Source organism: Geotrypetes seraphini, chromosome 2 (assembly GCF_902459505.1).
Source record: "Geotrypetes seraphini chromosome 2, aGeoSer1.1, whole genome shotgun sequence".
In the NCBI taxonomy this organism is placed as follows: domain Eukaryota; kingdom Metazoa; phylum Chordata; class Amphibia; order Gymnophiona; family Dermophiidae; genus Geotrypetes; species Geotrypetes seraphini.
In genome coordinates, this window is record NC_047085.1 from 471,924,524 (window position 1) to 471,937,800 (window position 13,277).

The 13,277-nt window shown below is 40.7% G+C and overlaps 1 protein-coding gene across 5 annotated transcripts in view; it reads right to left on the reverse strand.

Annotated features, from left to right (window-relative positions):
- Positions 1-13,277, reverse strand: part of GALNT11 (polypeptide N-acetylgalactosaminyltransferase 11) — a 116,716-nt gene that overhangs the window by 103,302 nt on the left and 137 nt on the right. Inside the window, exon 1 of one of the 5 annotated variants that reach the window (XM_033931669.1) lies at positions 13,253-13,274. The exons of 3 other annotated variants lie outside the window; for them this stretch is intronic. The gene's annotated coding sequence lies outside the window, so the exon portion shown is untranslated. Of the gene's footprint in view, positions 1-8,164; positions 8,328-13,252; positions 13,275-13,277 lie in introns of those variants that run through there. One more of the 5 variants, XM_033931667.1, reaches the window with a different exon arrangement.

Genomic DNA, 13,277 nt, shown 5'->3' on the forward strand with positions numbered 1-13,277 from the left:
ATGTGGTTACTCTTTGGGTTTTGGCCAGGTACTAGTAACCTGGATTGGCCACTATAAGAACGGGCTACTGGGCTTGATGGACCATTGGTCTGACCCAATAAGGCTATTCTTATGTTCTTAAATACTCCAACGCACATAGAATTCTATGAGCATCGGAGCATTTAGCACTCTGAGCCGCAATAGAAACCTCTATCGTGGCTTAATAAAAGGATGGGGGGGGAAGTACGGTAAATTAGGCGTCTAACCTTAGGCATCTATTTATTTAGGCGCCTAACTATAGGAACTTCTTTCAGAATTTGACACTTAGTGCCTAAGCCCAAACTGGCTACTTTATGAGCGGTTCTGGGGGCAGGCAGACCGACATTTAGCTAATTAAGAGCCAATATTCAGTCCTTAACCAGCTAAGATAACCACATAAATCACAGTCTCTTTATGCAATTCATTTTAGCCAGTTAAGAGTTGAATAGGGCTATGATTTTGCCACAGACATGGCCTAGCATTGAATATCCAGGAATAAATCTGAATATCAACCCCAGGTATGTAGTCACATTACCATCCTGACTACACAGAGAAGTAACCTTGTGGAGGGCCAAGGTCTCCCTGTCCTCCGATGACTCAGATACCATGAAGATAAAATCACTTTAGAGGCTACAGTTAAAATACACTAAAAGGGAACTTCCCTGACACTTTAGCCTCAGTGCCTCACCCTGCTGAATGATAAACCACTGGCCATAAACCAGACACTTATCATAACCCCAAAACAACCTGCAACTATATACAGAAGCACGCTTCCTGCACAGTCAGAAATAAAAGGCAGAATAAAGAAGGCAATTATAAACAAGTGTATAATATGTATAACATTCCCTTAGAGTCAGTACCTATGTTAAAAATTTTAGGAGTAATGGTTGATGTTGATCTAACATTTCACAATCACATCAGTTAAATCTTGTTTCCATAAACTACGTCTGATACGCTCAATCTCTACATTTCTAGACCCTAAATCCGTTAATATACTAATTCATTCTATGATCATAGCCAAAATCGATTATTGCAACTCCAAAAAGAAAAAAGATGGCTTCAGATAATCCAAAATACGGCAATAAAACTTATCCATAAAGCGAAAAAATACGATCATGTTACACCATTAATGATTAAATCACACTGGCTTCCTATTAGCCACCGTATTAACTTTAAGATATTATTTCTAGTATTTAAAGTTCTAACCTTCAACGAACCTCAATTTATGACAAGAATGATTATTCCTCACAATGCCCCTCGCTCCCTTCGGTCGTCTTCTTTAAACTTATTAACTGTCCCCTCTCTGAAAATCGTGGGCACAAGAAGAAGTGACACGTTTTCTGTTATGGCTCCTAAACTGTGGAATTCATTGCCACATTATATCAGAAATGAAAAAGATCTTACCTCTTTCAAAAAACTTTTAAAAACTTTTTTGTTTCAAGATGCTTTTAATATTTATTATTTTATTTCTGACACACCATACCTTGTTTCGGAAGTCAATTCTTTTCCCTCCCTCTCGTTTTTTCCCTTTTATGTTTTTTCAATACAGAATGAATTGTAACTTTTCCCCCCTAACCTTCTTTTATCATGTCTGTCTTTAATCTGACTGCCAGATAAAAATTGTTAGTTGTTATATTTAATTATGTAAGTTTGTTGTTTTTTTTACCCTAATAGTTGTTTGTCCACTAACTTGTGGCTTTTTAAGTTGTTCATCGCTTAGAAAGTTTGTATAAGCGATTCATCAAATGGTAATAAAACTTGAAACATTATATATTTCCTGATGCATTTCTTATCACAATGAGGTGTGTAAAGATAAGATAATGAGAAATCAAGTCCAGGGGCTAGACACACCAAAAGAGTTCCCAAGTTATAAACCCCTCATTTGCTGATAATGAAACTAAAAGACTATGAGAAGACTAAGATAAAGATTTATTCATAAAGCAAGTCAGAATAATAGTATACGACAGGAAAGTTTCCAGTACAGGTACAAGATCCTTTATCCAAAATCCTTGGAACCAGGTATATTTCAGGTTTTTTGTCAGAATAAAGAGACTATAAGTCCTTAAAATTGCCACTAAACCTTTTTTTATTTCAAAGGCAAACATTAAACATTTCAAGCACTTCAAACACAAACTTGTTCACCAAAGAGCCTCCATTGGCTGATGTGGCCCTACCTCAAATTTTCATGCAGGACAGATATAAAATATAGGAGTGCACATCCCAACTATTTTCCAACACCGACAACAGCTAATGAACGAGCACCATCACAAAGAGCCCCTTGTACAAAGCCTCTACCACGGCTTAAAAAGGCCGAAAGAGGGAAAGCATCACAAACATTAAACACTTCAAGCACTTCAAACACAAACTTGTTCCAAACATAGACCTGGATTCTCTATACGGTGCCTAAAAAGCGGCCACCGATCGTGTGTCAATTACGCGATGATGCCATATAGAGGATTGCGCCTCTGGCAAAGATAGGCACCAGAAATATTGGCCAGGATTTTCCAGGCCTACATTTCCAGCGCCTATTTTTATCATGAATCGCACCTCCGTGGGTGCTTTAGGCTGCCTAACACCATTTCGAGCATTAGCCATGCCCACAATGGCGTTTCTTGTTCCAATATTTTAGACGTGGTAGATGCCTTGAAACTCAGGTAAAATCATCATTTGAACGGCGTTTTTTTAATCCGAGCTTGGGCATCTACCAGCGCCTAAAAACTGGTTAGGAAATCCAGGCCACATAGTCTTTCTTAGAGAAAAATGTTTAAGATGCATCATTTTCTGTCTGTAATCGGCTATCTAACACTATTGCAGGAACAGTGGCAGTCTTTTTACGTACTACTACTATTACTGTTATTTCTAGAATGCTACCACACGTATGCAGTACTGTACAGAGTCACGAAGAAGACAGTCCCTGCTTGAAAGAGCTTGCAATCTAAACCAGTGTCTTGCAAACTTTCCAGCTAGAAGCACACTAAATCCAGTGCCCCGGCTGGAAGGCACTCAGAAGTGCATGGTCATCGATGCAATGACATCACGTGCATGCACAGAGGCCCATCTGGCTGCGACTCGCTACGGTGGAGGGATCCTGGAGGAGGGGAGGTGCGGGGAGAGGAGGAGAGACACCGGCAAGGAGGAGAGTCATCTGCGCTGGCTGACGCCTACAGGACGTGCCTCTCACTGCGATAGGCACGTCCTATAGGCAGTTAGCTGGCGCAGTTGACTCTCCTCCTTGCCAGTGTGTCGCGACACACCTGGAATCTCAGGAGGCACACTGGTGTGCTGCAGCGCACAGTTTGCGATACACTGATCTAAACAGAGAAGACAGACGAACAGGATACCAGGGTGGGGGATACAGTTAGGGGGATTGGTTTATCTACTGGCTTCTTCCAGTATCATCTGTCTAATAAAGTTTTCGGTTTCAGCAGTCTCTCTTTGATCAAGTACACTGCCATAATCTCATGCTCACTGATAAATGCACGTTGTTCCATGCCAGCAATTAACTGGTCACAAATTTTCACCATTTCATCTATAGCAGGGGTCTCAAAGTCCCTCCTTGAGGGCCGCAATCCAGTTGGGTTTTCAGGATTTCCCCAATGAATATACATTGAAAGCAGTGCATGCATATTCATATTCATGCATGCATGCGTTGCGGCCCTCAAGGAGGGACTTTGAGATCCCTGATCTATAGGGATTTTTTCTCCGGTGTTCACAAGTTCTTCCTCATCGCTTCTATCCTCAGGTTTTTCTTTATTTAACACCATTTCAGCAATCTCGCCATCGCTGAAGGAATGTACAACAGGTGTCAATATTCAGCACTTTATCAGCTGCCTTTAACTTATTAACATTTTCAGATGATAAGACTTTTGGCATAAGCAACAAGGTTTGATATTATAACCGTTTCATCAATGACTTGGAAACCTTCAAAATCCTTGCTCAGCAGCCCTTGGAAAATCATCCCATGGTCCAGAAAGCCAAAACTCTCTCCGACGCCAGCTGCACAGCCACACATTCATCTCCAGGATACAAGCTTCGCTGCTTTGGACTTTGCCCTCGACAGGGAGGATCAACAAGAACACCACCTGTGCACCTGTCTGCTTCACCTTCTCTCTCATAAAGTCATTTCAGATATATTTAGAGGAGTACTTAGCAGTATTGTTTATGAAGGATCAGATGAAGTCGTGTGTGTGTGTGTATATAGATAGATAGATAGATAGATAGATAGATAGATAGATAGATAGATAGATAGATAGATAGATAGATAGATAGATAGATAGATAGATAAGTGATTTTTATTCCGCCATTACTTTGCAGTTCAAGGCGGATTACAGAAGAGGATTTCTGGATATGTCCAGAGGTGTTACAGAGTAGAGCGGGTTGCTTCAGAGGATTGAAATGTTTCATATGGTGTTAGTTAGTTTTCATAGATTTCTTGAATAGCAGGGTTTTTATTTATTTTCTGAAAGTTTTGTAGTCTGGGGTTGCGATTAGTAGATTGGAGAGTCGGTGATGTGGTTGTGTTTTCTTAGTGAATAGATTAGTCTCAGGGCTGTGTTTAGTACTGTTTGTAGTTGTTTTATCATTGTTACAGGGCAGGAGAGATAGAGGATGTTGCAGTAGTCAAGGAGACCTAGGATTAGGGACTGGACCATGAGCTGGAATTGGTTTCTGTCGAAGAATTTTCAAACTTGCCTTCGGTTTTTCATGACCGCAAATGATTTCTGTATTGTTTTGTTGATTTGTGGTTGCATGGTGCAGCATCTGTCTATCGTCATTCCCATAAGTTTTAGAGTGGGTTGAATGGGGTATGTAATTGAGTTTATTACTAGGTTTGCTATGGTTGGGGTTTTATTTTTTTCGAGAAGTATGAATTTTGTTTTGTCTGGGTTCAGTTTTAGTTTGTGGTCTTTCATCCATGTTGTCACTGTTTCTAGAGTTCTGTGTAGTGTGTCTGTCATGGTGGACATTGGCTGATCAAAAGGAAGGAGAATGGTGATGTCATCTGCATAGCTATAGGAGGTTAAGCCTATTTTGTCTAGGCAGGTGCCGAGGGATGCAATGTAGAGATTGAAGAGTGTTGGGGATAATGGTGATCCTTGGGATACGCCACAGGGGATGGACCATGATTGTGATTTTTCTTTGTTTGTCTTTAACTCTGTAGGTCCTGGATTGTAGGAATCCTTGAAACCATGTGTGTACTTTGCCTGTGATTCCTATTGTATCTAGTATTTGTAGCAGGATGTTGTGGTCTACCAGATCAAATGCTGCGGTGAGATCTAATTGTATAATCAGCATTTTTTTGCCTGTGCTGAGGTGTTGTCTAGCTGTGTCCAGAAGGGAGCCTAGTAGTGTCTCGGTGATGAAGTTGGTTCTGAATCCAGACTGTGTAGGGTGGAGCAAGTTATGGTTTTCTAGGTAGTTGATGAGGAGTTTAGCTACGAGGCCTTCCATTAGCTTGACATATAGTGGAATTGAGGCGAGAAAACTTTTGGATTTTTCATCTTAAATCATATTTTCCCAAGGGACTCAATGAAAATGTGGATAGATGTTTTACCAGCTAAATCCCTTCTTCTCACAACTTTTTTTCTTTTAATTAGTTTCCGATGGCTTTTATGGGCTTTATTTCATTATATTATTTTTTTATATAAGCAAACTTGTTCTGTTTTGATTTTTCAGCGCTCTTGCACTTGAATTCTTGGGCGCATTCACACTAGGGCATCATTTTGATGTCATCACGCATAGCTTATGTGCACTGTTCTCGTTGGTTCTCCATGGCGTTCTTAAACTCCTGAGATGCCATTATTAATTTCTAGTCATTCTGAAGCAATTGTGTGATTGTTTCACGCTTCAGAAGACAGTGCTGACAGGTTTGAGAAGCCTCTGTCACCCGCTTAAACTATTTCAGGCAATCTCCGCTCCTGATGAAGGTGGCAAAACGGAGCTCTGTCGAGTGGTGATCTTATTCTTGGCGTGGCAGTACATTTCTACAAGATTCAGCTAAGTACTTCTCTGTGAATTACAGTTCTGGATGAAATTTCCCATGAATTAAGTGACATTTTGAACTGTTACAAGGAAATATGAACTTTATATAGGATATTTATGACTATTTATCACTGTGGCTTTGGACATTTATTTCCTTATGAACTTTTCATGAATTTTTCCAATGTGTGGGTTTCAACATCAATTTCTTAACTTTTTTATGAACTTTTTAAACACTTCATGCACTTTAGTGAAAATTAATGCTTTCACGTGTTTGGACATCTACTCTCTTATTAATTTTTTATGAATTTTTCAATTTGTGGACTTTTACATCAACTTTTTAAACAACTTATGCACTTTAGTGATCATTAATATGACATCATGAAACTCTAGGGGGATGCAGTGGAGTACGTTTATCTCAGTATAAATTGGTTTTGAGCACTTTGCACTTCAATTACTATTGACTTGGAGACTGGATTCTTGGGAGTTTGTTTATTCTTTATATTTATACACTTGTTTTTTCATTTTTTTATCGTTTCACTTTTTATCTCATTTTGTTTCCCTTGGTGTGGTTGTTTGACCTTGATTGAAAGAAGATTTGAATTGGATTGTTCTTATTGATCAGGACTAAATGATGTATGGGGCATTTCTCATTTAGACTTATGTCTGGTGCTGGTCACCTATGAGTTAATGGCCGGGCTCATAATCCCATGCTTATACTTCGAGAGCCCATACTGATGTCCATTTATTAAAAGCATTCTTTATATTCCCATTTTTCTATTTTCATTTCTGTTCCTTCAAGGCCTAACATTCTCCCCGAGGGATTGATAGTTAGCCAACTATCTATTGATTGGCATAATTTATTTCACTCATTTACAGTAGAAAAGTTTTAATTATAATAAAATAAACAAGCAAAAATGAAAAGGTTAATCATTAAAAAAAAAAAAAAAGTGAACATATACTTTAAGACCAATACAATGGCTTGGTGGAGGAGTAGCCTGACGGCCCTTATGACTGGGCAAGTCACCTAACCCTCTAATGCTCCAGGCATAAAATAAGTACCTGTATATAATACATAAACCACTTTGACTGTGATCACAGAAAGGTGGTGTATCAAATCCCATCATCCTTTATCATGCAGGAGATTGAGGTTCGACTACCAGAATCAACTTCCATTCTCAGGACTAACCATAGCTAAGACGCAGAATTCCCAACATTACTGAACAGCAATACCTAAAGGCCAGACTAAGAACACAAATCAGGGTGTGTGAGGGAGCAGCAGTCCGAGATCTCTGGGCAAGGAATGTTGTCATGATGGGTATGATACTTGAAAGAAAGGCTAAGAATGGAGCAAAACCCTAGAGAATTGTAAAGAAGACTCATTGCACCATAGCTAATTTGACTAAACAGCTGTAAGAGCAGAAGGAAACTTCTGGAAGAGAAAAAAAAATCTTAGAAATTCTTGAACATTAAACTACCACAGATATTCATATCCACGGGGGTAATACATTTTACTATCAAAAAAGATACCCCCCATCTTCAAATCTAATGCAATACAATATTACATTTTATATTGACTGTATAAAAGTTATTCACCTTAATGCTCTGCTAATGATCTAAGTATACAGCAGTTTTATTAAAGCTTTTATACGTATGTGCCCACAGCAAATTTATTACATTGCAAATACAGAACCTCCATGCAGTGCCCTGCCTGCAACCTACTAGAATTTGAGCCTTACTTTAAATTTCCTCTTTAAGGCAAAGCAATCCCTCATCACTCTAACAGTAGTCATCTATAGCATGCCTAATAATAATAACTTTATTTTTGTATACCGCAATACCACAAACAGTTCAGAGTGGTTTACAATGCAAGCGACTGTACATATACAGCGAAGATACAATGCCAGGGAATGTATTATGCAGTTGAGAGCAGTTTACAATGCCGGGGACTGTACATATTCAGCATAGGTGTTTATACAGCGAAGATACAATGCAAATTTACAATGCAAGAGACTGTACATATACAGCGGAAATATTTATACAGTGAAAATACAGTGCGAGGGACTTGTAGAGCACGATACGATGCAAGAGACTATATAATGCGGTTAAGTGGATTACTATGCAAAGACCAAAAGATCCAGTTAACATCCAGAATCTCAGCACCTACCTCAGACACAGCAGCAAATTACTGATCTTCAAAGACAGGATATTTTGCCCTTTCAATAAACTATTAACCTGTAAAGAATGCATGACACTCCAGCCAATTCCGAACAAACACTTGGATTTCTAGTTCTTTTTCCACCAGAAATCCATCATGAATGTACTCATTAAACTTTACTACATCTGTTTAAAAAATAACAGAAATTAAGTAACATTTTATGAAGTCAATGGTTAAACAATAATGTTTAGTTAAGACATATTCACTGCATGCACGTTTATATTTAAAAGGAAAGGTCTGGAAAAATTAATTATTCCCTACATCTGCATGTGTTTGTCTATATAGTTGTGAAAGTTCATCTGGACTTGAAAGAGTACATAAAATTTGTATAAGTTTTATAAGGAGAGGAAATAACGATAAGTTTGTATAAGTTTTATAAGGAGGGAGATAATGATAAATAGTAAAGATCATAGTCTTAGAGCAACAACTAGAACAGAGAATTAATTTAAGCTGGGTTGTCCTGTTTGGGAAAGAGGTGTGTTTTTAGGAGCTTTCTGAAATGCATGCTTCCTTCTGGAGCTCGTAAGATGCAACATCCATAGGCAACTTATCCAGGTGTCAGTCTGTGTGAAGGAGGCTGTGTAAATTCCCTGTGTTTGAGGGGCAAAGGAGCTTGTCTTTTATAGTGTGTGCACATGGGTGCTACAGTGTTGCTTTATATACAGATGCATAGGTGTCAGAATGGGGAGAGCCCCAGGTGCCTTGGCACCCCCAAAATGTTACTACCCGACCTCTCTTCCATGAGACCTTTATTCTCTTACCTCAATCCTATGGGGCAGCAACTCTTTGGGCTGTATCAGAGGAACTGCATGGCTGGCTGGCACGGGGCCTTGAGAGTCTGTGCATGCTCAAAGTCAGCAGGCTTCTGCTCCAACCAAACCTGGAAGTGTGTAGGATGTGGGCGCCAGCAGGCCTTCAGCATGCTTAGATGCTCAAGACTCCACACCAGGCTGGCCATATGATGCTTCTGATATAGTTCCTAGAGTTGTTGCCCTGGGGAAATGACATGAGAATATTTCATTGAGGAGGCAGCAGTAGCAGGGAAGGAAAGAAATGCTGAAGATGGGGGGAGAGAAAAGGACGCAAGTGGAATACTGGACAACATGGGGGGGAGAAAAGGACGCAAATGCTGAAGAGAGAAGGGGTTAACAGAGAGATGCTGACCCCATAAGGAGGATGTGAGTAGGGAAGGAGAGAAATGCTTGACACTATGGGGCGGTGGGGGAGAGGGAGGCGGAGGGAAGGAGAAAAAGGTGGGTGCCATGGGAGGGGACTAGGATGGTATAGAATGATTGGGGGTAGAATTTGGGTCCCACAAAACACAAAAGCATTATGCTGTTTTTATATAGATGTGTGGGTGTGTTAGGAGACAGATGGGGTAATAGCCCATGGCTGTTCATACTGCAGGCTAAACTAACACCATATATTCAGTGCTGGGGCTTGCAGAGCTACTAACACTGAATATCCAGGTATGTGGGCTGTTACAAAGTTACACAGGCAGACAGTTACACATGCGGCCCCGTGAAGTATTTTGTGCGGCCCCGGTTGAGGGCAATGCAGTGTTTTCCTCTGCTGCCCCCAGGTGTTTACCGTCTTGATGGCTCCCTCTTCTGTCTTGCTTCAGCATTTACGCGGCCCCAGAAACATTTTTTTCGGCCAATGCAGCCCAGGGAAGCCAAAAGGGTAGACACCCCTGCCTTAAAGTATAAACAGTCTAGCAAAAAAGGAAAGGGAGGTGTCTTTTCAACCAATGATCAGTCTTTATTCAAAGTAATAGTCCCAACAAGGATCCTTGATCAGTATGTAAGGTACACCTTTCCTCAAGGGACAATCGCTGTACTCTACCATTCCCAGCTCCCCGAGTTCATTGAGGCAGACTGATCATTGGTTGAAAAAACACCTCCCTTGCCTTTTTTGCTAGACTGCTGATATAAAGTTAGCCAGTTATTCAGTTCAGTGCCCAATTAATGAGACACAGTGTTAGGAAAGCCTTTTTGCTTAGTCAGTTAACAGACTGAATACACTGCACAACAAAGTTTTTGCTTCCTGAACACTGCTGGGTGTTTCTTATAGAATTTTGGGTGCTGATCATGAATATTACATCAAAAATTACCCATCACGTACCATTTCAGAGAAATCTTCAATTTTGTCGTGATTTTTTCTTATATTTGGATGCAAACAATTTTTTCTCCCATAAGTGTCTTATCAACAACGGTTTGTGCCGCCTGGGTATGTCCATGCATAAAATCTAGCCAGGTTGGAAGCTGTTTTATGGAAGATGACATCCTGGGCATGTCTGGGCAGGTCTGAACGAGCTTGCGCTGTCTCACCATGCTATAATGGTGGCTTCCATACACCGATCCTGCTCATTTGGTTAATATAGATAGTCCGTGTGTGTATATAGTATCAGTATAGTAAAGTATAGTAGTATAGTAGCTGTAGCAATATAACAGTAAGTAAGCTTGATGCTATAGACGTTTTGGTGTCGGGCAATATGTCTCGTCGGTGTCGTAACAGCCGCGACACATTCTGCTATATCTGTGGGGAATATACACTTACGCCTCAGAGACGTTCGATGACTGCCCTTGTAAAGAAAGCCTATCATCTGTATTTTGGCTGCAAAATAGGTGATCAAGACAAGCAATGGGCGCCTCACATTTGCTGTGCGACATGTGCTGTTAGTCTGAGAGCCTGGCTCAGAGGTACTCGAAAGACGATGCCATTTGCTGTTCCGATGATATGGCGAGAACAGAAAGACCATGTGACGGACTGTTATTTCTGTTTGACTAATGTGTCTGGTTTCTCTGCCAAAAACAAGAAGTCAATTGAATATCCTAATCTGCCTTCAGCAATGAGACCCATGCCACATGATGACAGTCTTCCAGTTCCGAAACCACCAGAGGATTGGACCTTAGACGAACCAGATGAAGAAACTGCAGTGCAGGGTTCTAACAGTGACATTGACCCGGATTTTGAACCATCCTCATCAGGCGATCCACATCTGATAACACAGTCCGAATTGAACGATTTGGTCAGAGATTTGGGTCTGTCAAAAGCAAAAGCTGAGCTGCTAGGTTCGAGACTGCAGGAATGGTGTTTGCTATCACCAGGTACGAAAATTTCTGTGTTTCGAGACCGGCATCATGATATAACCAAATTTTTTGCACAAGTCGACAGTCTCTGTTTCTGTTGTGACATTGAAGGATTGTTCTCGGTCTTTGGTTGTGATCACAACCCGGAAGAGTGGCGTCTTTTCATTGATTCGTCAATGTTAAGCCTGAAAGCTGTTCTGTTGCACAATGGCAACGTTTATCCTTCAGTACCTGTTGGCTATGCAGCACATATGAAAGAAACATATGAGAATATGGAAATGTTACTAAAGTATGTCCAGTATACCAGGTATAACTGGAATATCTGTGGAGACCTCAAAGTCGTTGCTCTGTTACTAGGACTGCAGCTTGGCTATACAAAGTACTGCTGTTTCATCTGCGAATGGGACAGCCGAGACAGAGAGTCGCACTATTCTAGAAAGAACTGGCCACTCCGTAAAAAGTTAGTTCCAGGACAGAAAAATGTAGCACATGAATCGCTTGTTGACCCGACAAAGATATTTTTGCCTCCTCTTCACATTAAACTGGGACTCATGAAGAATTTTGTGAAAGCAATGAACAAGGAAGGGGAAGGTTTTCGTTATTTAAGACAGATGTTCCCAAGAATAACTGATGCCAAGATCAAAGAGGGTATTTTTGTTGGCCCCCAGATCAGACATGTTATGAGTGACAAGCGATTTGAAGATCTGTTAGTTGGGCCGGAAAAAATTGGCTGGAAAGCCTTGAAAGACGTTGTTGACAATTTTCTGGGCAATTACAGAGCCCCAAACTACATTCAGCTGGTAGACAAACTTCTCAAAGCATACAAGAGAATGAAGTGCAATATGTCACTCAAGATTCATTTCCTCCATTCACACTTGGACTTCTTCCCCGCAAATCTCGGTGCTGTGAGTGACGAGCACGGTGAAAGGTTTCATCAAGACATAGCTACGATGGAGAAACGATACCAGGGCAATTGGAATCCGTCAATGCTTGCCGACTATTGTTGGATGCTACAACGTGATGCACCAGACACTGAATATAAAAGAAACTCGGGAGCAAAACACTTTTAATTCTGTTTCATTTAGTCGCTTGTGCGAAACGTAAACTTGACTATATATTTTATTGTCAGTAAACATAAAAATGTCTATTTCTCATAGTTCTTACGTGATGCAGTAAAACCAAAACCATATTTGAGCATACCAAGTTGGTACCTGTCATAATCACCAAAAACTTTTCAGGAATCAAGACTTAACCAAAAAATTGTTGTGCAGTGATATCTCCCCCTCCTAACCATCTAAATGCTGGCTCTGCTCCCCCTAACCTGGCTAGTTAGGGTGATGTTCAACAGCACTCTCCAGTTAAGTGGTGCTGAATATCATTGGCCGGGAATCTCAGCAGGGTTTAACCAGACAATAGCCTCTCCTATCCAGTTCTATTTATTTCACATTTACTATATACCGCGGTAACAGACCTAAGCGGTTTACATACAGAAAGGAAAGGAAATAACTATATCAAGTCACATGAAGAAGAACAAAGAGAGAGTATCTGTGCAGGTTGAAAGCTTGTGAAAACAGCCACGTCCTTAATACTTCAAATTCTTTTGAGTGAGGATCCGCTACGAATGTAAAGAGGGGTTGAATGCCAAGCAAATGGGGTTACCAAATAAACCCCAGAGAAAGTATGCGTCAAAGACAGAAATATCCATCTCAACGCATGCCAAATGTGTGCGGCTGAGGGCTAGCGTCGGGTTTTGGGAGAAATATATATATATATATGCATACATGTGAGAGATGGAGACAGGCATCAGACAGGAGGGCACCACCCCAGTGCCATCCTGACCAACTTTAGAGCTGACAAGCAGCTGTGGCACCGCAAGGACAGCCGCACTCTGACGCCGGCAGTGCCGCATTACAGCGCACGTGACTCTAGAACAGCGTTCTCGTACCAAATTTGGCTTCGTTTTCGTTTAT